General features: G+C 36.4%; 31 non-coding genes across 31 annotated transcripts; all 31 read right to left on the bottom strand.

Annotated features, from left to right (window-relative positions):
• Positions 1–68: 68 nt before the first annotated feature.
• Trnah-gug (transfer RNA histidin (anticodon GUG)) lies at positions 69–140 on the bottom strand. The gene has a single exon. It is a non-coding gene; the product is annotated as a tRNA-His (tRNA).
• Positions 141–857: 717 nt separating this feature from the next.
• On the bottom strand, positions 858–939 carry Trnas-gcu (transfer RNA serine (anticodon GCU)). Its single transcript has one exon. It is a non-coding gene; the product is annotated as a tRNA-Ser (tRNA).
• Positions 940–1,472: 533 nt separating this feature from the next.
• On the bottom strand, positions 1,473–1,544 carry Trnah-gug (transfer RNA histidin (anticodon GUG)). Its single transcript has one exon. It is a non-coding gene; the product is annotated as a tRNA-His (tRNA).
• Positions 1,545–2,260: 716 nt separating this feature from the next.
• Positions 2,261–2,342, bottom strand: Trnas-gcu (transfer RNA serine (anticodon GCU)). Its single transcript has one exon. It is a non-coding gene; the product is annotated as a tRNA-Ser (tRNA).
• A 534-nt stretch (positions 2,343–2,876) lies between these two features.
• On the bottom strand, positions 2,877–2,948 carry Trnah-gug (transfer RNA histidin (anticodon GUG)). Its single transcript has one exon. It is a non-coding gene; the product is annotated as a tRNA-His (tRNA).
• Positions 2,949–3,658: 710 nt separating this feature from the next.
• On the bottom strand, positions 3,659–3,740 carry Trnas-gcu (transfer RNA serine (anticodon GCU)). The gene has a single exon. It is a non-coding gene; the product is annotated as a tRNA-Ser (tRNA).
• A 534-nt stretch (positions 3,741–4,274) lies between these two features.
• Positions 4,275–4,346, bottom strand: Trnah-gug (transfer RNA histidin (anticodon GUG)). The gene has a single exon. It is a non-coding gene; the product is annotated as a tRNA-His (tRNA).
• A 713-nt stretch (positions 4,347–5,059) lies between these two features.
• On the bottom strand, positions 5,060–5,141 carry Trnas-gcu (transfer RNA serine (anticodon GCU)). Its single transcript has one exon. It is a non-coding gene; the product is annotated as a tRNA-Ser (tRNA).
• A 534-nt stretch (positions 5,142–5,675) lies between these two features.
• On the bottom strand, positions 5,676–5,747 carry Trnah-gug (transfer RNA histidin (anticodon GUG)). The gene has a single exon. It is a non-coding gene; the product is annotated as a tRNA-His (tRNA).
• A 715-nt stretch (positions 5,748–6,462) lies between these two features.
• Positions 6,463–6,544, bottom strand: Trnas-gcu (transfer RNA serine (anticodon GCU)). Its single transcript has one exon. It is a non-coding gene; the product is annotated as a tRNA-Ser (tRNA).
• A 534-nt stretch (positions 6,545–7,078) lies between these two features.
• Trnah-gug (transfer RNA histidin (anticodon GUG)) lies at positions 7,079–7,150 on the bottom strand. The gene has a single exon. It is a non-coding gene; the product is annotated as a tRNA-His (tRNA).
• Positions 7,151–7,867: 717 nt separating this feature from the next.
• Trnas-gcu (transfer RNA serine (anticodon GCU)) lies at positions 7,868–7,949 on the bottom strand. Its single transcript has one exon. It is a non-coding gene; the product is annotated as a tRNA-Ser (tRNA).
• A 533-nt stretch (positions 7,950–8,482) lies between these two features.
• Positions 8,483–8,554, bottom strand: Trnah-gug (transfer RNA histidin (anticodon GUG)). The gene has a single exon. It is a non-coding gene; the product is annotated as a tRNA-His (tRNA).
• Positions 8,555–9,270: 716 nt separating this feature from the next.
• On the bottom strand, positions 9,271–9,352 carry Trnas-gcu (transfer RNA serine (anticodon GCU)). The gene has a single exon. It is a non-coding gene; the product is annotated as a tRNA-Ser (tRNA).
• Positions 9,353–9,885: 533 nt separating this feature from the next.
• On the bottom strand, positions 9,886–9,957 carry Trnah-gug (transfer RNA histidin (anticodon GUG)). The gene has a single exon. It is a non-coding gene; the product is annotated as a tRNA-His (tRNA).
• A 708-nt stretch (positions 9,958–10,665) lies between these two features.
• On the bottom strand, positions 10,666–10,747 carry Trnas-gcu (transfer RNA serine (anticodon GCU)). Its single transcript has one exon. It is a non-coding gene; the product is annotated as a tRNA-Ser (tRNA).
• A 534-nt stretch (positions 10,748–11,281) lies between these two features.
• Trnah-gug (transfer RNA histidin (anticodon GUG)) lies at positions 11,282–11,353 on the bottom strand. Its single transcript has one exon. It is a non-coding gene; the product is annotated as a tRNA-His (tRNA).
• A 716-nt stretch (positions 11,354–12,069) lies between these two features.
• Positions 12,070–12,151, bottom strand: Trnas-gcu (transfer RNA serine (anticodon GCU)). Its single transcript has one exon. It is a non-coding gene; the product is annotated as a tRNA-Ser (tRNA).
• A 534-nt stretch (positions 12,152–12,685) lies between these two features.
• On the bottom strand, positions 12,686–12,757 carry Trnah-gug (transfer RNA histidin (anticodon GUG)). The gene has a single exon. It is a non-coding gene; the product is annotated as a tRNA-His (tRNA).
• A 715-nt stretch (positions 12,758–13,472) lies between these two features.
• Trnas-gcu (transfer RNA serine (anticodon GCU)) lies at positions 13,473–13,554 on the bottom strand. Its single transcript has one exon. It is a non-coding gene; the product is annotated as a tRNA-Ser (tRNA).
• A 534-nt stretch (positions 13,555–14,088) lies between these two features.
• On the bottom strand, positions 14,089–14,160 carry Trnah-gug (transfer RNA histidin (anticodon GUG)). The gene has a single exon. It is a non-coding gene; the product is annotated as a tRNA-His (tRNA).
• Positions 14,161–14,872: 712 nt separating this feature from the next.
• Positions 14,873–14,954, bottom strand: Trnas-gcu (transfer RNA serine (anticodon GCU)). The gene has a single exon. It is a non-coding gene; the product is annotated as a tRNA-Ser (tRNA).
• Positions 14,955–15,488: 534 nt separating this feature from the next.
• Trnah-gug (transfer RNA histidin (anticodon GUG)) lies at positions 15,489–15,560 on the bottom strand. The gene has a single exon. It is a non-coding gene; the product is annotated as a tRNA-His (tRNA).
• Positions 15,561–16,277: 717 nt separating this feature from the next.
• Positions 16,278–16,359, bottom strand: Trnas-gcu (transfer RNA serine (anticodon GCU)). The gene has a single exon. It is a non-coding gene; the product is annotated as a tRNA-Ser (tRNA).
• A 534-nt stretch (positions 16,360–16,893) lies between these two features.
• Positions 16,894–16,965, bottom strand: Trnah-gug (transfer RNA histidin (anticodon GUG)). Its single transcript has one exon. It is a non-coding gene; the product is annotated as a tRNA-His (tRNA).
• A 719-nt stretch (positions 16,966–17,684) lies between these two features.
• On the bottom strand, positions 17,685–17,766 carry Trnas-gcu (transfer RNA serine (anticodon GCU)). The gene has a single exon. It is a non-coding gene; the product is annotated as a tRNA-Ser (tRNA).
• A 534-nt stretch (positions 17,767–18,300) lies between these two features.
• Trnah-gug (transfer RNA histidin (anticodon GUG)) lies at positions 18,301–18,372 on the bottom strand. Its single transcript has one exon. It is a non-coding gene; the product is annotated as a tRNA-His (tRNA).
• A 715-nt stretch (positions 18,373–19,087) lies between these two features.
• Trnas-gcu (transfer RNA serine (anticodon GCU)) lies at positions 19,088–19,169 on the bottom strand. The gene has a single exon. It is a non-coding gene; the product is annotated as a tRNA-Ser (tRNA).
• Positions 19,170–19,703: 534 nt separating this feature from the next.
• Positions 19,704–19,775, bottom strand: Trnah-gug (transfer RNA histidin (anticodon GUG)). The gene has a single exon. It is a non-coding gene; the product is annotated as a tRNA-His (tRNA).
• A 715-nt stretch (positions 19,776–20,490) lies between these two features.
• On the bottom strand, positions 20,491–20,572 carry Trnas-gcu (transfer RNA serine (anticodon GCU)). Its single transcript has one exon. It is a non-coding gene; the product is annotated as a tRNA-Ser (tRNA).
• A 534-nt stretch (positions 20,573–21,106) lies between these two features.
• Positions 21,107–21,178, bottom strand: Trnah-gug (transfer RNA histidin (anticodon GUG)). The gene has a single exon. It is a non-coding gene; the product is annotated as a tRNA-His (tRNA).
• Positions 21,179–21,332: the final 154 nt, after the last annotated feature.

The raw sequence follows: 21,332 nt of genomic DNA, 5'->3' as shown, positions 1-21,332 counted from the left end.
CATATTTCGGAGTAGACGAGCATGTTTCAGAATTTTTTTTTATTTAAAAAAAAAGGCATTTGAGCCTCTGCCGTGACCAGGATTCGAACCTGGGTTATTGCGGCCACAACGCAATGTACTAACCACTATACGATCACGGCGACAAGGAAGATTCTCAGTGATAGCCTTTTAAGGAAACTGCGACTCTTAATCGAAGATGGGTTTTCAAGACTTGAAATAGACCGTGAAATAATTGAAAATCCCGAACAATTGTCAACAGAGGGCACCACGAAAATGAAAGCACCAAATCAATTTTTCAAATCTATACAAAATTAATAAATGCGTTAAACAGTTTGAAAGATTTTCATAAATGTCTTTTTTTTTTTTTTTTTTTTTTTCCCTTTAAAAAATCTTTTCAGAAATTTATAAGGCATAGGTTAAAAGACTGGCTTGGATATGAATTTTTTAAATGATTGCCCACAACTCTACAAATATGGAGCTTCATGCCAGGATACAGATGCTTGCCTCCACAACGCTCGCATCTGGTATCTTTACCAGGCGGAATACGAACGGAACCTTGAATAAAATGTGGGCAGGTAAGAAAATATATCACCAGTTTGATAAAGCATTGCAGGGCTTTAGAAAAAATTGGTAATAAAATCCGTGAAATAAAAACGTGACAAAAAAATTCTCTGACAATTTAAAAAAATGCCCATCAGAGAGGAAAAGAAAAAGCAGGATCATTCTTGTGCACAGTTGGGACTACATATATCGAAGGGTAAAACCCTGTCAATTCGATGCAAGTGTAATTTAAAACATGTAGTCCGTAACGACGCATCATTCAATTCGCGAAAGGACTCAAACTGAAGATCGGGAAACGACGAGGATGGGATTCGAACCCACGCGGGCAGTGCCCAATGGATTAGCAGTCCATCGCCTTAACCACTCGGCCACCTCGTCCGAAATCTCTAATGTTATTACTCATTGGCAGAATAAAAAAAATATTTGACAATTTTTTTCCTATTATTATTTTAATCGATTCCGGACTGGAATATTGACCTCTTTCGGAGAAGACTGTACGGGAAGGAGAGAGATTATGACCAGACCAAATATAAATTATTCAGAATTCTTGTGTTGTGTTATTGTTGTGACTTATGGCACTTTACAAGGTAGCTGAAAGTTATCTCTAGAAATCTTTGTTGCGATATCATACTGTTTAACACAATTTCCTCTTCTTATTATGCTAATAAGCGCATTCTTATGCGGACCTTTTAGTTTCCGTCATCTCTTCAGATGGATAAAGAGATTAGATATGAAAATTTCCTTGTCATGCAAAACTAATGTCAAAAATGCAGTGATATATCAGTCATTAGCTGAGAAGAAAATATTTTGATATGCGTCCATTGTATTTGTGGAATTCATGATCATATTTCGGAGTAGACGAGCATGTTTCAGAATTTTTTTTTATTTAAAAAAAAAGGCATTTGAGCCTCTGCCGTGACCAGGATTCGAACCTGGGTTATTGCGGCCACAACGCAATGTACTAACCACTATACGATCACGGCGACAAGGAAGATTCTCAGTGATAGCCTTTTAAGGAAACTGCGACTCTTAATCGAAGATGGGTTTTCAAGACTTGAAATAGACCGTGAAATAATTGAAAATCCCGAACAATTGTCAACAGAGGGCACCACGAAAATGAAAGCACCAAATCAATTTTTCAAATCTATACAAAATTAATAAATGCGTTAAACAGTTTGAAAGATTTTCATAAATGTCTTTTTTTTTTTTTTTTTTTTTTCCCTTTAAAAAATCTTTTCAGAAATTTATAAGGCATAGGTTAAAAGACTGGCTTGGATATGAATTTTTTAAATGATTGCCCACAACTCTACAAATATGGAGCTTCATGCCAGGATACAGATGCTTGCCTCCACAACGCTCGCATCTGGTATCTTTACCAGGCGGAATACGAACGGAACCTTGAATAAAATGTGGGCAGGTAAGAAAATATATCACCAGTTTGATAAAGCATTGCAGGGCTTTAGAAAAAATTGGTAATAAAATCCGTGAAATAAAAACGTGACAAAAAAATTCTCTGACAATTTAAAAAAATGCCCATCAGAGAGGAAAAGAAAAAGCAGGATCATTCTTGTGCACAGTTGGGACTACATATATCGAAGGGTAAAACCCTGTCAATTCGATGCAAGTGTAATTTAAAACATGTAGTCCGTAACGACGCATCATTCAATTCGCGAAAGGACTCAAACTGAAGATCGGGAAACGACGAGGATGGGATTCGAACCCACGCGGGCAGTGCCCAATGGATTAGCAGTCCATCGCCTTAACCACTCGGCCACCTCGTCCGAAATCTCTAATGTTATTACTCATTGGCAGAATAAAAAAAATATTTGACAATTTTTTTCCTATTATTATTTTAATCGATTCCGGACTGGAATATTGACCTCTTTCGGAGAAGACTGTACGGGAAGGAGAGAGATTATGACCAGACCAAATATAAATTATTCAGAATTCTTGTGTTGTGTTATTGTTGTGACTTATGGCACTTTACAAGGTAGCTGAAAGTTATCTCTAGAAATCTTTGTTGCGATATCATACTGTTTAACACAATTTCCTCTTCTTATTATGCTAATAAGCGCATTCTTATGCGGACCTTTTAGTTTCCGTCATCTCTTCAGATGGATAAAGAGATTAGATATGAAAATTTCCTTGTCATGCAAAACTAATGTCAAAAATGCAGTGATATATCAGTCATTAGCTGAGAAGAAAATATTTTGATATGCGTCCATTGTATTTGTGGAATTCATGATCATATTTCGGAGTAGACGAGCATGTTTCAGAATTTTTTTTTATTTAAAAAAAAAAGGCATTTGAGCCTCTGCCGTGACCAGGATTCGAACCTGGGTTATTGCGGCCACAACGCAATGTACTAACCACTATACGATCACGGCGACAAGGAAGATTCTCAGTGATAGCCTTTTAAGGAAACTGCGACTCTTAATCGAAGATGGGTTTTCAAGACTTGAAATAGACCGTGAAATAATTGAAAATCCCGAACAATTGTCAACAGAGGGCACCACGAAAATGAAAGCACCAAATCAATTTTTCAAATCTATACAAAATTAATAAATGCGTTAAACAGTTTGAAAGATTTTCATAAATGTCTTTTTTTTTTTTTTTTCCCTTTAAAAAATCTTTTCAGAAATTTATAAGGCATAGGTTAAAAGACTGGCTTGGATATGAATTTTTTAAATGATTGCCCACAACTCTACAAATATGGAGCTTCATGCCAGGATACAGATGCTTGCCTCCACAACGCTCGCATCTGGTATCTTTACCAGGCGGAATACGAACGGAACCTTGAATAAAATGTGGGCAGGTAAGAAAATATATCACCAGTTTGATAAAGCATTGCAGGGCTTTAGAAAAAATTGGTAATAAAATCCGTGAAATAAAAACGTGACAAAAAAATTCTCTGACAATTTAAAAAAATGCCCATCAGAGAGGAAAAGAAAAAGCAGGATCATTCTTGTGCACAGTTGGGACTACATATATCGAAGGGTAAAACCCTGTCAATTCGATGCAAGTGTAATTTAAAACATGTAGTCCGTAACGACGCATCATTCAATTCGCGAAAGGACTCAAACTGAAGATCGGGAAACGACGAGGATGGGATTCGAACCCACGCGGGCAGTGCCCAATGGATTAGCAGTCCATCGCCTTAACCACTCGGCCACCTCGTCCGAAATCTCTAATGTTATTACTCATTGGCAGAATAAAAAAAATATTTGACAATTTTTTTCCTATTATTATTTTAATCGATTCCGGACTGGAATATTGACCTCTTTCGGAGAAGACTGTACGGGAAGGAGAGAGATTATGACCAGACCAAATATAAATTATTCAGAATTCTTGTGTTGTGTTATTGTTGTGACTTATGGCACTTTACAAGGTAGCTGAAAGTTATCTCTAGAAATCTTTGTTGCGATATCATACTGTTTAACACAATTTCCTCTTCTTATTATGCTAATAAGCGCATTCTTATGCGGACCTTTTAGTTTCCGTCATCTCTTCAGATGGATAAAGAGATTAGATATGAAAATTTCCTTCTCATGCAAAACTAATGTCAAAAATGCAGTGATATATCAGTCATTAGCTGAGAAGAAAATATTTTGATATGCGTCCATTGTATTTGTGGAATTCATGATCATATTTCGGAGTAGACGAGCATGTTTCAGAATTTTTTTTTATTTAAAAAAAAAAGGCATTTGAGCCTCTGCCGTGACCAGGATTCGAACCTGGGTTATTGCGGCCACAACGCAATGTACTAACCACTATACGATCACGGCGACAAGGAAGATTCTCAGTGATAGCCTTTTAAGGAAACTGCGACTCTTAATCGAAGATGGGTTTTCAAGACTTGAAATAGACCGTGAAATAATTGAAAATCCCGAACAATTGTCAACAGAGGGCACCACGAAAATGAAAGCACCAAATCAATTTTTCAAATCTATACAAAATTAATAAATGCGTTAAACAGTTTGAAAGATTTTCATAAATGTCTTTTTTTTTTTTTTTTTTTCCCTTTAAAAAATCTTTTCAGAAATTTATAAGGCATAGGTTAAAAGACTGGCTTGGATATGAATTTTTTAAATGATTGCCCACAACTCTACAAATATGGAGCTTCATGCCAGGATACAGATGCTTGCCTCCACAACGCTCGCATCTGGTATCTTTACCAGGCGGAATACGAACGGAACCTTGAATAAAATGTGGGCAGGTAAGAAAATATATCACCAGTTTGATAAAGCATTGCAGGGCTTTAGAAAAAATTGGTAATAAAATCCGTGAAATAAAAACGTGACAAAAAAATTCTCTGACAATTTAAAAAAATGCCCATCAGAGAGGAAAAGAAAAAGCAGGATCATTCTTGTGCACAGTTGGGACTACATATATCGAAGGGTAAAACCCTGTCAATTCGATGCAAGTGTAATTTAAAACATGTAGTCCGTAACGACGCATCATTCAATTCGCGAAAGGACTCAAACTGAAGATCGGGAAACGACGAGGATGGGATTCGAACCGACGCGGGCAGTGCCCAATGGATTAGCAGTCCATCGCCTTAACCACTCGGCCACCTCGTCCGAAATCTCTAATGTTATTACTCATTGGCAGAATAAAAAAAATATTTGACAATTTTTTTCCTATTATTATTTTAATCGATTCCGGACTGGAATATTGACCTCTTTCGGAGAAGACTGTACGGGAAGGAGAGAGATTATGACCAGACCAAATATAAATTATTCAGAATTCTTGTGTTGTGTTATTGTTGTGACTTATGGATTTTTACAAGGTAGCTGAAAGTTATCTCTAGAAATCTTTGTTGCGATATCATACTGTTTAACACAATTTCCTCTTCTTATTATGCTAATAAGCGCATTCTTATGCGGACCTTTTAGTTTCCGTCATCTCTTCAGATGGATAAAGAGATTAGATATGAAAATTTCCTTCTCATGCAAAACTAATGTCAAAAATGCAGTGATATATCAGTCATTAGCTGAGAAGAAAATATTTTGATATGCGTCCATTGTATTTGTGGAATTCATGATCATATTTCGGAGTAGACGAGCATGTTTCAGAATTTTTTTTTATTTAAAAAAAAAAGGCATTTGAGCCTCTGCCGTGACCAGGATTCGAACCTGGGTTATTGCGGCCACAACGCAATGTACTAACCACTATACGATCACGGCGACAAGGAAGATTCTCAGTGATAGCCTTTTAAGGAAACTGCGACTCTTAATCGAAGATGGGTTTTCAAGACTTGAAATAGACCGTGAAATAATTGAAAATCCCGAACAATTGTCAACAGAGGGCACCACGAAAATGAAAGCACCAAATCAATTTTTCAAATCTATACAAAATTAATAAATGCGTTAAACAGTTTGAAAGATTTTCATAAATGTCTTTTTTTTTTTTTTTTTTTTCCCCTTTAAAAAATCTTTTCAGAAATTTATAAGGCATAGGTTAAAAGACTGGCTTGGATATGAATTTTTTAAATGATTGCCCACAACTCTACAAATATGGAGCTTCATGCCAGGATACAGATGCTTGCCTCCACAACGCTCGCATCTGGTATCTTTACCAGGCGGAATACGAACGGAACCTTGAATAAAATGTGGGCAGGTAAGAAAATATATCACCAGTTTGATAAAGCATTGCAGGGCTTTAGAAAAAATTGGTAATAAAATCCGTGAAATAAAAACGTGACAAAAAAATTCTCTGACAATTTAAAAAAATGCCCATCAGAGAGGAAAAGAAAAAGCAGGATCATTCTTGTGCACAGTTGGGACTACATATATCGAAGGGTAAAACCCTGTCAATTCGATGCAAGTGTAATTTAAAACATGTAGTCCGTAACGACGCATCATTCAATTCGCGAAAGGACTCAAACTGAAGATCGGGAAACGACGAGGATGGGATTCGAACCCACGCGGGCAGTGCCCAATGGATTAGCAGTCCATCGCCTTAACCACTCGGCCACCTCGTCCGAAATCTCTAATGTTATTACTCATTGGCAGAATAAAAAAAATATTTGACAATTTTTTTCCTATTATTATTTTAATCGATTCCGGACTGGAATATTGACCTCTTTCGGAGAAGACTGTACGGGAAGGAGAGAGATTATGACCAGACCAAATATAAATTATTCAGAATTCTTGTGTTGTGTTATTGTTGTGACTTATGGCACTTTACAAGGTAGCTGAAAGTTATCTCTAGAAATCTTTGTTGCGATATCATACTGTTTAACACAATTTCCTCTTCTTATTATGCTAATAAGCGCATTCTTATGCGGACCTTTTAGTTTCCGTCATCTCTTCAGATGGATAAAGAGATTAGATATGAAAATTTCCTTGTCATGCAAAACTAATGTCAAAAATGCAGTGATATATCAGTCATTAGCTGAGAAGAAAATATTTTGATATGCGTCCATTGTATTTGTGGAATTCATGATCATATTTCGGAGTAGACGAGCATGTTTCAGAATTTTTTTTTATTTAAAAAAAAAAGGCATTTGAGCCTCTGCCGTGACCAGGATTCGAACCTGGGTTATTGCGGCCACAACGCAATGTACTAACCACTATACGATCACGGCGACAAGGAAGATTCTCAGTGATAGCCTTTTAAGGAAACTGCGACTCTTAATCGAAGATGGGTTTTCAAGACTTGAAATAGACCGTGAAATAATTGAAAATCCCGAACAATTGTCAACAGAGGGCACCACGAAAATGAAAGCACCAAATCAATTTTTCAAATCTATACAAAATTAATAAATGCGTTAAACAGTTTGAAAGATTTTCATAAATGTCTTTTTTTTTTTTTTTTTTTTTTTCCCTTTAAAAAATCTTTTCAGAAATTTATAAGGCATAGGTTAAAAGACTGGCTTGGATATGAATTTTTTAAATGATTGCCCACAACTCTACAAATATGGAGCTTCATGCCAGGATACAGATGCTTGCCTCCACAACGCTCGCATCTGGTATCTTTACCAGGCGGAATACGAACGGAACCTTGAATAAAATGTGGGCAGGTAAGAAAATATATCACCAGTTTGATAAAGCATTGCAGGGCTTTAGAAAAAATTGGTAATAAAATCCGTGAAATAAAAACGTGACAAAAAAATTCTCTGACAATTTAAAAAAATGCCCATCAGAGAGGAAAAGAAAAAGCAGGATCATTCTTGTGCACAGTTGGGACTACATATATCGAAGGGTAAAACCCTGTCAATTCGATGCAAGTGTAATTTAAAACATGTAGTCCGTAACGACGCATCATTCAATTCGCGAAAGGACTCAAACTGAAGATCGGGAAACGACGAGGATGGGATTCGAACCCACGCGGGCAGTGCCCAATGGATTAGCAGTCCATCGCCTTAACCACTCGGCCACCTCGTCCGAAATCTCTAATGTTATTACTCATTGGCAGAATAAAAAAAATATTTGACATTTTTTTTCCTATTATTATTTTAATCGATTCCGGACTGGAATATTGACCTCTTTCGGAGAAGACTGTACGGGAAGGAGAGAGATTATGACCAGACCAAATATAAATTATTCAGAATTCTTGTGTTGTGTTATTGTTGTGACTTATGGCACTTTACAAGGTAGCTGAAAGTTATCTCTAGAAATCTTTGTTGCGATATCATACTGTTTAACACAATTTCCTCTTCTTATTATGCTAATAAGCGCATTCTTATGCGGACCTTTTAGTTTCCGTCATCTCTTCAGATGGATAAAGAGATTAGATATGAAAATTTCCTTGTCATGCAAAACTAATGTCAAAAATGCAGTGATATATCAGTCATTAGCTGAGAAGAAAATATTTTGATATGCGTCCATTGTATTTGTGGAATTCATGATCATATTTCGGAGTAGACGAGCATGTTTCAGAATTTTTTTTTATTTAAAAAAAAAGGCATTTGAGCCTCTGCCGTGACCAGGATTCGAACCTGGGTTATTGCGGCCACAACGCAATGTACTAACCACTATACGATCACGGCGACAAGGAAGATTCTCAGTGATAGCCTTTTAAGGAAACTGCGACTCTTAATCGAAGATGGGTTTTCAAGACTTGAAATAGACCGTGAAATAATTGAAAATCCCGAACAATTGTCAACAGAGGGCACCACGAAAATGAAAGCACCAAATCAATTTTTCAAATCTATACAAAATTAATAAATGCGTTAAACAGTTTGAAAGATTTTCATAAATGTCTTTTTTTTTTTTTTTTTTTTTCCCCTTTAAAAAATCTTTTTAGAAATTTATAAGGCATAGGTTAAAAGACTGGCTTGGATATGAATTTTTTAAATGATTGCCCACAACTCTACAAATATGGAGCTTCATGCCAGGATACAGATGCTTGCCTCCACAACGCTCGCATCTGGTATCTTTACCAGGCGGAATACGAACGGAACCTTGAATAAAATGTGGGCAGGTAAGAAAATATATCACCAGTTTGATAAAGCATTGCAGGGCTTTAGAAAAAATTGGTAATAAAATCCGTGAAATAAAAACATGACAAAAAAATTCTCTGACAATTTAAAAAAATGCCCATCAGAGAGGAAAAGAAAAAGCAGGATCATTCTTGTGCACAGTTGGGAATACATATATCGAAGGGTAAAACCCTGTCAATTCGATGCAAGTGTAATTTAAAACATGTAGTCCGTAACGACGCATCATTCAATTCGCGAAAGGACTCAAACTGAAGATCGGGAAACGACGAGGATGGGATTCGAACCGACGCGGGCAGTGCCCAATGGATTAGCAGTCCATCGCCTTAACCACTCGGCCACCTCGTCCGAAATCTCTAATGTTATTACTCATTGGCAGAATAAAAAAAATATTTGACAATTTTTTTCCTATTATTATTTTAATCGATTCCGGACTGGAATATTGACCTCTTTCGGAGAAGACTGTACGGGAAGGAGAGAGATTATGACCAGACCAAATATAAATTATTCAGAATTCTTGTGTTGTGTTATTGTTGTGACTTATGGCACTTTACAAGGTAGCTGAAAGTTATCTCTAGAAATCTTTGTTGCGATATCATACTGTTTAACACAATTTCCTCTTCTTATTATGCTAATAAGCGCATTCTTATGCGGACCTTTTAGTTTCCGTCATCTCTTCAGATGGATAAAGAGATTAGATATGAAAATTTCCTTGTCATGCAAAACTAATGTCAAAAATGCAGTGATATATCAGTCATTAGCTGAGAAGAAAATATTTTGATATGCGTCCATTGTATTTGTGGAATTCATGATCATATTTCGGAGTAGACGAGCATGTTTCAGAATTTTTTTTTATTTAAAAAAAAAGGCATTTGAGCCTCTGCCGTGACCAGGATTCGAACCTGGGTTATTGCGGCCACAACGCAATGTACTAACCACTATACGATCACGGCGACAAGGAAGATTCTCAGTGATAGCCTTTTAAGGAAACTGCGACTCTTAATCGAAGATGGGTTTTCAAGACTTGAAATAGACCGTGAAATAATTGAAAATCCCGAACAATTGTCAACAGAGGGCACCACGAAAATGAAAGCACCAAATCAATTTTTCAAATCTATACAAAATTAATAAATGCGTTAAACAGTTTGAAAGATTTTCATAAATGTCTTTTTTTTTTTTTTTCCTTTAAAAAATCTTTTTAGAAATTTATAAGGCATAGGTTAAAAGACTGGCTTGGATATGAATTTTTTAAATGATTGCCCACAACTCTACAAATATGGAGCTTCATGCCAGGATACAGATGCTTGCCTCCACAACGCTCGCATCTGGTATCTTTACCAGGCGGAATACGAACGGAACCTTGAATAAAATGTGGGCAGGTAAGAAAATATATCACCAGTTTGATAAAGCATTGCAGGGCTTTAGAAAAAATTGGTAATAAAATCCGTGAAATAAAAACGTGACAAAAAAATTCTCTGACAATTTAAAAAAATGCCCATCAGAGAGGAAAAGAAAAAGCAGGATCATTCTTGTGCACAGTTGGGAATACATATATCGAAGGGTAAAACCCTGTCAATTCGATGCAAGTGTAATTTAAAACATGTAGTCCGTAACGACGCATCATTCAATTCGCGAAAGGACTCAAACTGAAGATCGGGAAACGACGAGGATGGGATTCGAACCCACGCGGGCAGTGCCCAATGGATTAGCAGTCCATCGCCTTAACCACTCGGCCACCTCGTCCGAAATCTCTAATGTTATTACTCATTGGCAGAATAAAAAAAATATTTGACAATTTTTTTCCTATTATTATTTTAATCGATTCCGGACTGGAATATTGACCTCTTTCGGAGAAGACTGTACGGGAAGGAGAGAGATTATGACCAGACCAAATATAAATTATTCAGAATTCTTGTGTTGTGTTATTGTTGTGACTTATGGCACTTTACAAGGTAGCTGAAAGTTATCTCTAGAAATCTTTGTTGCGATATCATACTGTTTAACACAATTTCCTCTTCTTATTATGCTAATAAGCGCATTCTTATGCGGACCTTTTAGTTTCCGTCATCTCTTCAGATGGATAAAGAGATTAGATATGAAAATTTCCTTGTCATGCAAAACTAATGTCAAAAATGCAGTGATATATCAGTCATTAGCTGAGAAGAAAATATTTTGATATGCGTCCATTGTAATTGTGGAATTCATGATCATATTTCGGAGTAGACGAGCATGTTTCAGAATTTTTTTTTATTTAAAAAAAAAAGGCATTTGAGCCTCTGCCGTGACCAGGATTCGAACCTGGGTTATTGCGGCCACAACGCAATGTACTAACCACTATACGATCACGGCGACAAGGAAGATTCTCAGTGATAGCCTTTTAAGGAAACTGCGACTCTTAATCGAAGATGGGTTTTCAAGACTTGAAATAGACCGTGAAATAATTGAAAATCCCGAACAATTGTCAACAGAGGGCACCACGAAAATGAAAGCACCAAATCAATTTTTCAAATCTATACAAAATTAATAAATGCGTTAAACAGTTTGAAAGATTTTCATAAATGTCTTTTTTTTTTTTTTTTTTTTTCCCCTTTAAAAAATCTTTTTAGAAATTTATAAGGCATAGGTTAAAAGACTGGCTTGGATATGAATTTTTTAAATGATTGCCCACAACTCTACAAATATGGAGCTTCATGCCAGGATACAGATGCTTGCCTCCACAACGCTCGCATCTGGTATCTTTACCAGGCGGAATACGAACGGAACCTTGAATAAAATGTGGGCAGGTAAGAAAATATATCACCAGTTTGATAAAGCATTGCAGGGCTTTAGAAAAAATTGGTAATAAAATCCGTGAAATAAAAACGTGACAAAAAAATTCTCTGACAATTTAAAAAAATGCCCATCAGAGAGGAAAAGAAAAAGCAGGATCATTCTTGTGCACAGTTGGGACTACATATATCGAAGGGTAAAACCCTGTCAATTCGATGCAAGTGTAATTTAAAACATGTAGTCCGTAACGACGCATCATTCAATTCGCGAAAGGACTCAAACTGAAGATCGGGAAACGACGAGGATGGGATTCGAACCCACGCGGGCAGTGCCCAATGGATTAGCAGTCCATCGCCTTAACCACTCGGCCACCTCGTCCGAAATCTCTAATGTTATTACTCATTGGCAGAATAAAAAAAATATTTGACAATTTTTTTCCTATTATTATTTTAATCGATTCCGGACTGGAATATTGACCTCTTTCGGAGAAGACTGTACGGGAAGGAGAGAGATTATGACCAGACCAAATATAAATTATTCAGAATTCTTGTGTTGTGTTATTGTTGTGACTTATGGCACTTTACAAGGTAGCTGAAAGTTATCTCTAGAAATCTTTGTTGCGATATCATACTGTTTAACACAATTTCCTCTTCTTATTATGCTAATAAGCGCATTCTTATGCGGACCTTTTAGTTTCCGTCATCTCTTCAGATGGATAAAGAGATTAGATATGAAAATTTCCTTGTCATGCAAAACTAATGTCAAAAATGCAGTGATATATCAGTCATTAGCTGAGAAGAAAATATTTTGATATGCGTCCATTGTATTTGTGGAATTCATGATCATATTTCGGAGTAGACGAGCATGTTTCAGAATTTTTTTTTATTTAAAAAAAAAAGGCATTTGAGCCTCTGCCGTGACCAGGATTCGAACCTGGGTTATTGCGGCCACAACGCAATGTACTAACCACTATACGATCACGGCGACAAGGAAGATTCTCAGTGATAGCCTTTTAAGGAAACTGCGACTCTTAATCGAAGATGGGTTTTCAAGACTTGAAATAGACCGTGAAATAATTGAAAATCCCGAACAATTGTCAACAGAGGGCACCACGAAAATGAAAGCACCAAATCAATTTTTCAAATCTATACAAAATTAATAAATGCGTTAAACAGTTTGAAAGATTTTCATAAATGTCTTTTTTTTTTTTTTTTTTTTCCCCTTTAAAAAATCTTTTTAGAAATTTATAAGGCATAGGTTAAAAGACTGGCTTGGATATGAATTTTTTAAATGATTGCCCACAACTCTACAAATATGGAGCTTCATGCCAGGATACAGATGCTTGCCTCCACAACGCTCGCATCTGGTATCTTTACCAGGCGGAATACGAACGGAACCTTGAATAAAATGTGGGCAGGTAAGAAAATATATCACCAGTTTGATAAAGCATTGCAGGGCTTTAGAAAAAATTGGTAATAAAATCCGTGAAATAAAAACGTGACAAAAAAATTCTCTGACAATTTAAAAAAATGCCCATCAGAGAGGAAAAGAAAAAGCAGGATCATTCTTGTGCACAGTTGGGACTACATATATCGAAGGGTAAAACCCTGTCAATTCGATGCAAGTGTAATTTAAAACATGTAGTCCGTAACGACGCATCATTCAATTCGCGAAAGGACTCAAACTGAAGATCGGGAAACGACGAGGATGGGATTCGAACCCACGCGGGCAGTGCCCAATGGATTAGCAGTCCATCGCCTTAACCACTCGGCCACCTCGTCCGAAATCTCTAATGTTATTACTCATTGGCAGAATAAAAAAAATATTTGACAATTTTTTTCCTATTATTATTTTAATCGATTCCGGACTGGAATATTGACCTCTTTCGGAGAAGACTGTACGGGAAGGAGAGAGATTATGACCAGACCAAATATAAATTATTCAGAATTCTTGTGTTGTGTTATTGTTGTGACTTATGGCACTTTACAAGGTAGCTGAAAGTTATCTCTAGAAATCTTTGTTGCGATATCATACTGTTTAACACAATTTCCTCTTCTTATTATGCTAATAAGCGCATTCTTATGCGGACCTTTTAGTTTCCGTCATCTCTTCAGATGGATAAAGAGATTAGATATGAAAATTTCCTTGTCATGCAAAACTAATGTCAAAAATGCAGTGATATATCAGTCATTAGCTGAGAAGAAAATATTTTGATATGCGTCCATTGTATTTGTGGAATTCATGATCATATTTCGGAGTAGACGAGCATGTTTCAGAATTTTTTTTTATTTAAAAAAAAAAGGCATTTGAGCCTCTGCCGTGACCAGGATTCGAACCTGGGTTATTGCGGCCACAACGCAATGTACTAACCACTATACGATCACGGCGACAAGGAAGATTCTCAGTGATAGCCTTTTAAGGAAACTGCGACTCTTAATCGAAGATGGGTTTTCAAGACTTGAAATAGACCGTGAAATAATTGAAAATCCCGAACAATTGTCAACAGAGGGCACCACGAAAATGAAAGCACCAAATCAATTTTTCAAATCTATACAAAATTAATAAATGCGTTAAACAGTTTGAAAGATTTTCATAAATGTCTTTTTTTTTTTTTTTTTTCCCTTTAAAAAATCTTTTTAGAAATTTATAAGGCATAGGTTAAAAGACTGGCTTGGATATGAATTTTTTAAATGATTGCCCACAACTCTACAAATATGGAGCTTCATGCCAGGATACAGATGCTTGCCTCCACAACGCTCGCATCTGGTATCTTTACCAGGCGGAATACGAACGGAACCTTGAATAAAATGTGGGCAGGTAAGAAAATATATCACCAGTTTGATAAAGCATTGCAGGGCTTTAGAAAAAATTGGTAATAAAATCCGTGAAATAAAAACGTGACAAAAAAATTCTCTGACAATTTAAAAAAATGCCCATCAGAGAGGAAAAGAAAAAGCAGGATCATTCTTGTGCACAGTTGGGAATACATATATCGAAGGGTAAAACCCTGTCAATTCGATGCAAGTGTAATTTAAAACATGTAGTCCGTAACGACGCATCATTCAATTCGCGAAAGGACTCAAACTGAAGATCGGGAAACGACGAGGATGGGATTCGAACCCACGCGGGCAGTGCCCAATGGATTAGCAGTCCATCGCCTTAACCACTCGGCCACCTCGTCCGAAATCTCTAATGTTATTACTCATTGGCAGAATAAAAAAAATATTTGACAATTTTTTTCCTATTATTATTTTAATCGATTCCGGACTGGAATATTGACCTCTTTCGGAGAAGACTGTACGGGAAGGAGAGAGATTATGACCAGACCAAATATAAATTATTCAGAATTCTTGTGTTGTGTTATTGTTGTGACTTATGGCACTTTACAAGGTAGCTGAAAGTTATCTCTAGAAATCTTTGTTGCGATATCATACTGTTTAACACAATTTCCTCTTCTTATTATGCTAATAAGCGCATTCTTATGCGGACCTTTTAGTTTCCGTCATCTCTTCAGATGGATAAAGAGATTAGATATGAAAATTTCCTTGTCATGCAAAACTAATGTCAAAAATGCAGTGATATATCAGTCATTAGCTGAGAAGAAAATATTTTGATATGCGTCCATTGTATTTGTGGAATTCATGATCATATTTCGGAGTAGACGAGCATGTTTCAGAATTTTTTTTTATTTAAAAAAAAAAGGCATTTGAGCCTCTGCCGTGACCAGGATTCGAACCTGGGTTATTGCGGCCACAACGCAATGTACTAACCACTATACGATCACGGCGACAAGGAAGATTCTCAGTGATAGCCTTTTAAGGAAACTGCGACTCTTAATCGAAGATGGGTTTTCAAGACTTGAAATAGATCGTGAAATAATTGAAAATCCCGAACAATTGTCAACAGAGGGCACCACGAAAATGAAAGCACCAAATCAATTTTTCAAATCTATACAAAATTAATAAATGCGTTAAACAGTTTGAAAGATTTTCATAAATGTCTTTTTTTTTTTTTTTTTTTTTTCCCCTTTAAAAAATCTTTTTAGAAATTTATAAGGCATAGGTTAAAAGACTGGCTTGGATATGAATTTTTTAAATGATTGCCCACAACTCTACAAATATGGAGCTTCATGCCAGGATACAGATGCTTGCCTCCACAACGCTCGCATCTGGTATCTTTACCAGGCGGAATACGAACGGAACCTTGAATAAAATGTGGGCAGGTAAGAAAATATATCACCAGTTTGATAAAGCATTGCAGGGCTTTAGAAAAAATTGGTAATAAAATCCGTGAAATAAAAACGTGACAAAAAAATTCTCTGACAATTTAAAAAAATGCCCATCAGAGAGGAAAAGAAAAAGCAGGATCATTCTTGTGCACAGTTGGGAATACATATATCGAAGGGTAAAACCCTGTCAATTCGATGCAAGTGTAATTTAAAACATGTAGTCCGTAACGACGCATCATTCAATTCGCGAAAGGGCTCAAACTGAAGATCGGGAAACGACGAGGATGGGATTCGAACCCACGCGGGCAGTGCCCAATGGATTAGCAGTCCATCGCCTTAACCACTCGGCCACCTCGTCCGAAATCTCTAATGTTATTACTCATTGGCAGAATAAAAAAAATATTTGACAATTTTTTTCCTATTATTATTTTAATCGATTCCGGACTGGAATATTGACCTCTTTCGGAGAAGACTGTACGGGAAGGAGAGAGATTATGACCAGACCAAATATAAATTATTCAGAATTCTTGTGTTGTGTTATTGTTGTGACTTATGGCACTTTACAAGGTAGCTGAAAGTTATCTCTAGAAATCTTTGTTGCGATATCATACTGTTTAACACAATTTCCTCTTCTTATTATGCTAATAAGCGCATTCTTATGCGGACCTTTTAGTTTCCGTCATCTCTTCAGATGGATAAAGAGATTAGATATGAAAATTTCCTTGTCATGCAAAACTAATGTCAAAAATGCAGTGATATATCAGTCATTAGCTGAGAAGAAAATATTTTGATATGCGTCCATTGTATTTGTGGAATTCATGATCATATTTCGGAGTAGACGAGCATGTTTCAGAATTTTTTTTTATTTAAAAAAAAAAGGCATTTGAGCCTCTGCCGTGACCAGGATTCGAACCTGGGTTATTGCGGCCACAACGCAATGTACTAACCACTATACGATCACGGCGACAAGGAAGATTCTCAGTGATAGCCTTTTAAGGAAACTGCGACTCTTAATCGAAGATGGGTTTTCAAGACTTGAAATAGATCGTGAAATAATTGAAAATCCCGAACAATTGTCAACAGAGGGCACCACGAAAATGAAAGCACCAAATCAATTTTTCAAATCTATACAAAATTAATAAATGCGTTAAACAGTTTGAAAGATTTTCATAAATGTCTTTTTTTTTTTTTTTTTTTTTTTTCCCCTTTAAAAAATCTTTTTAGAAATTTATAAGGCATAGGTTAAAAGACTGGCTTGGATATGAATTTTTTAAATGATTGCCCACAACTCTACAAATATGGAGCTTCATGCCAGGATACAGATGCTTGCCTCCACAACGCTCGCATCTGGTATCTTTACCAGGCGGAATACGAACGGAACCTTGAATAAAATGTGGGCAGGTAAGAAAATATATCACCAGTTTGATAAAGCATTGCAGGGCTTTAGAAAAAATTGGTAATAAAATCCGTGAAATAAAAACGTGACAAAAAAATTCTCTGACAATTTAAAAAAATGCCCATCAGAGAGGAAAAGAAAAAGCAGGATCATTCTTGTGCACAGTTGGGACTACATATATCGAAGGGTAAAACCCTGTCAATTCGATGCAAGTGTAATTTAAAACATGTAGTCCGTAACGACGCATCATTCAATTCGCGAAAGGACTCAAACTGAAGATCGGGAAACGACGAGGATGGGATTCGAACCCACGCGGGCAGTGCCCAATGGATTAGCAGTCCATCGCCTTAACCACTCGGCCACCTCGTCCGAAATCTCTAATGTTATTACTCATTGGCAGAATAAAAAAAATATTTGACAATTTTTTTCCTATTATTATTTTAATCGATTCCGGACTGGAATATTGACCTCTTTCGGAGAAGACTGTACGGGAAGGAGAGAGATTATGACCAGACCAAATATAAATTATTCAGAATTCTTGTGTTGTGTTATTGTTGTGACTTATGGCACTTTACAAGGTAGCTGAAAGTTATCTCTAGAAATCTTTGTTGCGATATCATACTGTTTAACACAATTTCCTCTTCTTATTATGCTAATAAGCGCATTCTTATGCGGACCTTTTAGTTTCCGTCATCTCTTCAGATGGATAAAGAGATTAGATATGAAAATTTCCTTGTCATGCAAAACTAATGTCAAAAATGCAGTGATATATCAGTCATTAGCTGAGAAGAAAATATTTTGATATGCGTCCATTGTATTTGTGGAATTCATGATCATATTTCGGAGTAGACGAGCATGTTTCAGAATTTTTTTTTATTTAAAAAAAAAAGGCATTTGAGCCTCTGCCGTGACCAGGATTCGAACCTGGGTTATTGCGGCCACAACGCAATGTACTAACCACTATACGATCACGGCGACAAGGAAGATTCTCAGTGATAGCCTTTTAAGGAAACTGCGACTCTTAATCGAAGATGGGTTTTCAAGACTTGAAATAGACCGTGAAATAATTGAAAATCCCGAACAATTGTCAACAGAGGGCACCACGAAAATGAAAGCACCAAATCAATTTTTCAAATCTATACAAAATTAATAAATGCGTTAAACAGTTTGAAAGATTTTCATAAATGTCTTTTTTTTTTTTTTTTTTTTTCCCTTTAAAAAATCTTTTTAGAAATTTATAAGGCATAGGTTAAAAGACTGGCTTGGATATGAATTTTTTAAATGATTGCCCACAACTCTACAAATATGGAGCTTCATGCCAGGATACAGATGCTTGCCTCCACAACGCTCGCATCTGGTATCTTTACCAGGCGGAATACGAACGGAACCTTGAATAAAATGTGGGCAGGTAAGAAAATATATCACCAGTTTGATAAAGCATTGCAGGGCTTTAGAAAAAATTGGTAATAAAATCCGTGAAATAAAAACGTGACAAAAAAATTCTCTGACAATTTAAAAAAATGCCCATCAGAGAGGAAAAGAAAAAGCAGGATCATTCTTGTGCACAGTTGGGAATACATATATCGAAGGGTAAAACCCTGTCAATTCGATGCAAGTGTAATTTAAAACATGTAGTCCGTAACGACGCATCATTCAATTCGCGAAAGGACTCAAACTGAAGATCGGGAAACGACGAGGATGGGATTCGAACCCACGCGGGCAGTGCCCAATGGATTAGCAGTCCATCGCCTTAACCACTCGGCCACCTCGTCCGAAATCTCTAATGTTATTACTCATTGGCAGAATAAAAAAAATATTTGACAATTTTTTTCCTATTATTATTTTAATCGATTCCGGACTGGAATATTGACCTCTTTCGGAGAAGACTGTACGGGAAGGAGAGAGATTATGACCAGACCAAATATAAATTATTCAGAATTCTTGTGTTGTGTTATTGTTGTGACTTATGGCACTTTACAAGGTAGCTGAAAGTTATCTCTAGAAATCTTTGTTGCGATATCATACTGTTTAACACAATTTCCTCTTCTTATTATGCTAATAAGCGCATTCTTATGCGGACCTTTTAGTTTCCGTCATCTCTTCAGATGGATAAAGAGATTAGATATGAAAATTTCCTTGTCATGCAAAACTAATGTCAAAAATGCAGTGATATATCAGTCATTAGCTGAGAAGAAAATATTTTGATATGCGTCCATTGTATTTGTGGAATTCATGATCATATTTCGGAGTAGACGAGCATGTTTCAGAATTTTTTTTTATTTAAAAAAAAAAGGCATTTGAGCCTCTGCCGTGACCAGGATTCGAACCTGGGTTATTGCGGCCACAACGCAATGTACTAACCACTATACGATCACGGCGACAAGGAAGATTCTCAGTGATAGCCTTTTAAGGAAACTGCGACTCTTAATCGAAGATGGGTTTTCAAGACTTGAAATAGACCGTGAAATAATTGAAAATCCCGAACAATTGTCAACAGAGGGCACCACGAAAATGAAAGCACCAAATCAATTTTTCAAATCTATACAAAATTAATAAATGCGTTAAACAGTTTGAAAGATTTTCATAAATGTCTTTTTTTTTTTTTTTTTTTTTCCCCTTTAAAAAATCTTTTTAGAAATTTATAAGGCATAGGTTAAAAGACTGGCTTGGATATGAATTTTTTAAATGATTGCCCACAACTCTACAAATATGGAGCTTCATGCCAGGATACAGATGCTTGCCTCCACAACGCTCGCATCTGGTATCTTTACCAGGCGGAATACGAACGGAACCTTGAATAAAATGTGGGCAGGTAAGAAAATATATCACCAGTTTGATAAAGCATTGCAGGGCTTTAGAAAAAATTGGTAATAAAATCCGTGAAATAAAAACGTGACAAAAAAATTCTCTGACAATTTATAAAATGCCCATCAGAGAGGAAAAGAAAAAGCAGGATCATTCTTGTGCACAGTTGGGACTACATATATCGAAGGGTAAAACCCTGTCAATTCGATGCAAGTGTAATTTAAAACATGTAGTCCGTAACGACGCATCATTCAATTCGCGAAAGGACTCAAACTGAAGATCGGGAAACGACGAGGATGGGATTCGAACCCACGCGGGCAGTGCCCAATGGATTAGCAGTCCATCGCCTTAACCACTCGGCCACCTCGTCCGAAATCTCTAATGTTATTACTCATTGGCAGAATAAAAAAAATATTTGACAATTTTTTTCCTATTATTATTTTAATCGATTCCGGACTGGAATATTGACCTCTTTCGGAGAAGACTGTACGGGAAGGAGAGAGATTATGACCAGACCAAATATAAATTATTCAGAATTCTTGTGTTGTGTTATTGTTGTGACTTATGGCACTTTACAAGGTAGCTGAAAGTTATCTCTAGAAATCTTTGTTGCGATATCATACTGTTTAACACAATTTCCTCTTCTTATTATGCTAATAAGCGCATTCTTATGCGGACCTTTTAGTTTCCGTCATCTCTTCAGATGGATAAAGAGATTAGATATGAAAATTTCCTTGTCATGCAAAACTAATGTCAAAAATGCAGTGATATATCAGTCATTAGCTGAGAAGAAAATATTTTGATATGCGTCCATTGTATTTGTGGAATTCATGATCATATTTCGGAGTAGACGAGCATGTTTCAGAATTTTTTTTTATTTAAAAAAAAAAGGCATTTGAGCCTCTGCCGTGACCAGGATTCGAACCTGGGTTATTGCGGCCACAACGCAATGTACTAACCACTATACGATCACGGCGACAAGGAAGATTCTCAGTGATAGCCTTTTAAGGAAACTGCGACTCTTAATCGAAGATGGGTTTTCAAGACTTGAAATAGACCGTGAAATAATTGAAAATCCCGAACAATTGTCAACAGAGGGCACCACGAAAATGAAAGCACCAAATCAATTT

This window comes from Argiope bruennichi, chromosome 6 (genome assembly GCF_947563725.1).
Source record: "Argiope bruennichi chromosome 6, qqArgBrue1.1, whole genome shotgun sequence".
Classification (NCBI taxonomy): Eukaryota; Metazoa; Arthropoda; class Arachnida; order Araneae; family Araneidae; genus Argiope; species Argiope bruennichi.
This window is presented reverse-complemented; position numbering and strand designations above follow the sequence as displayed.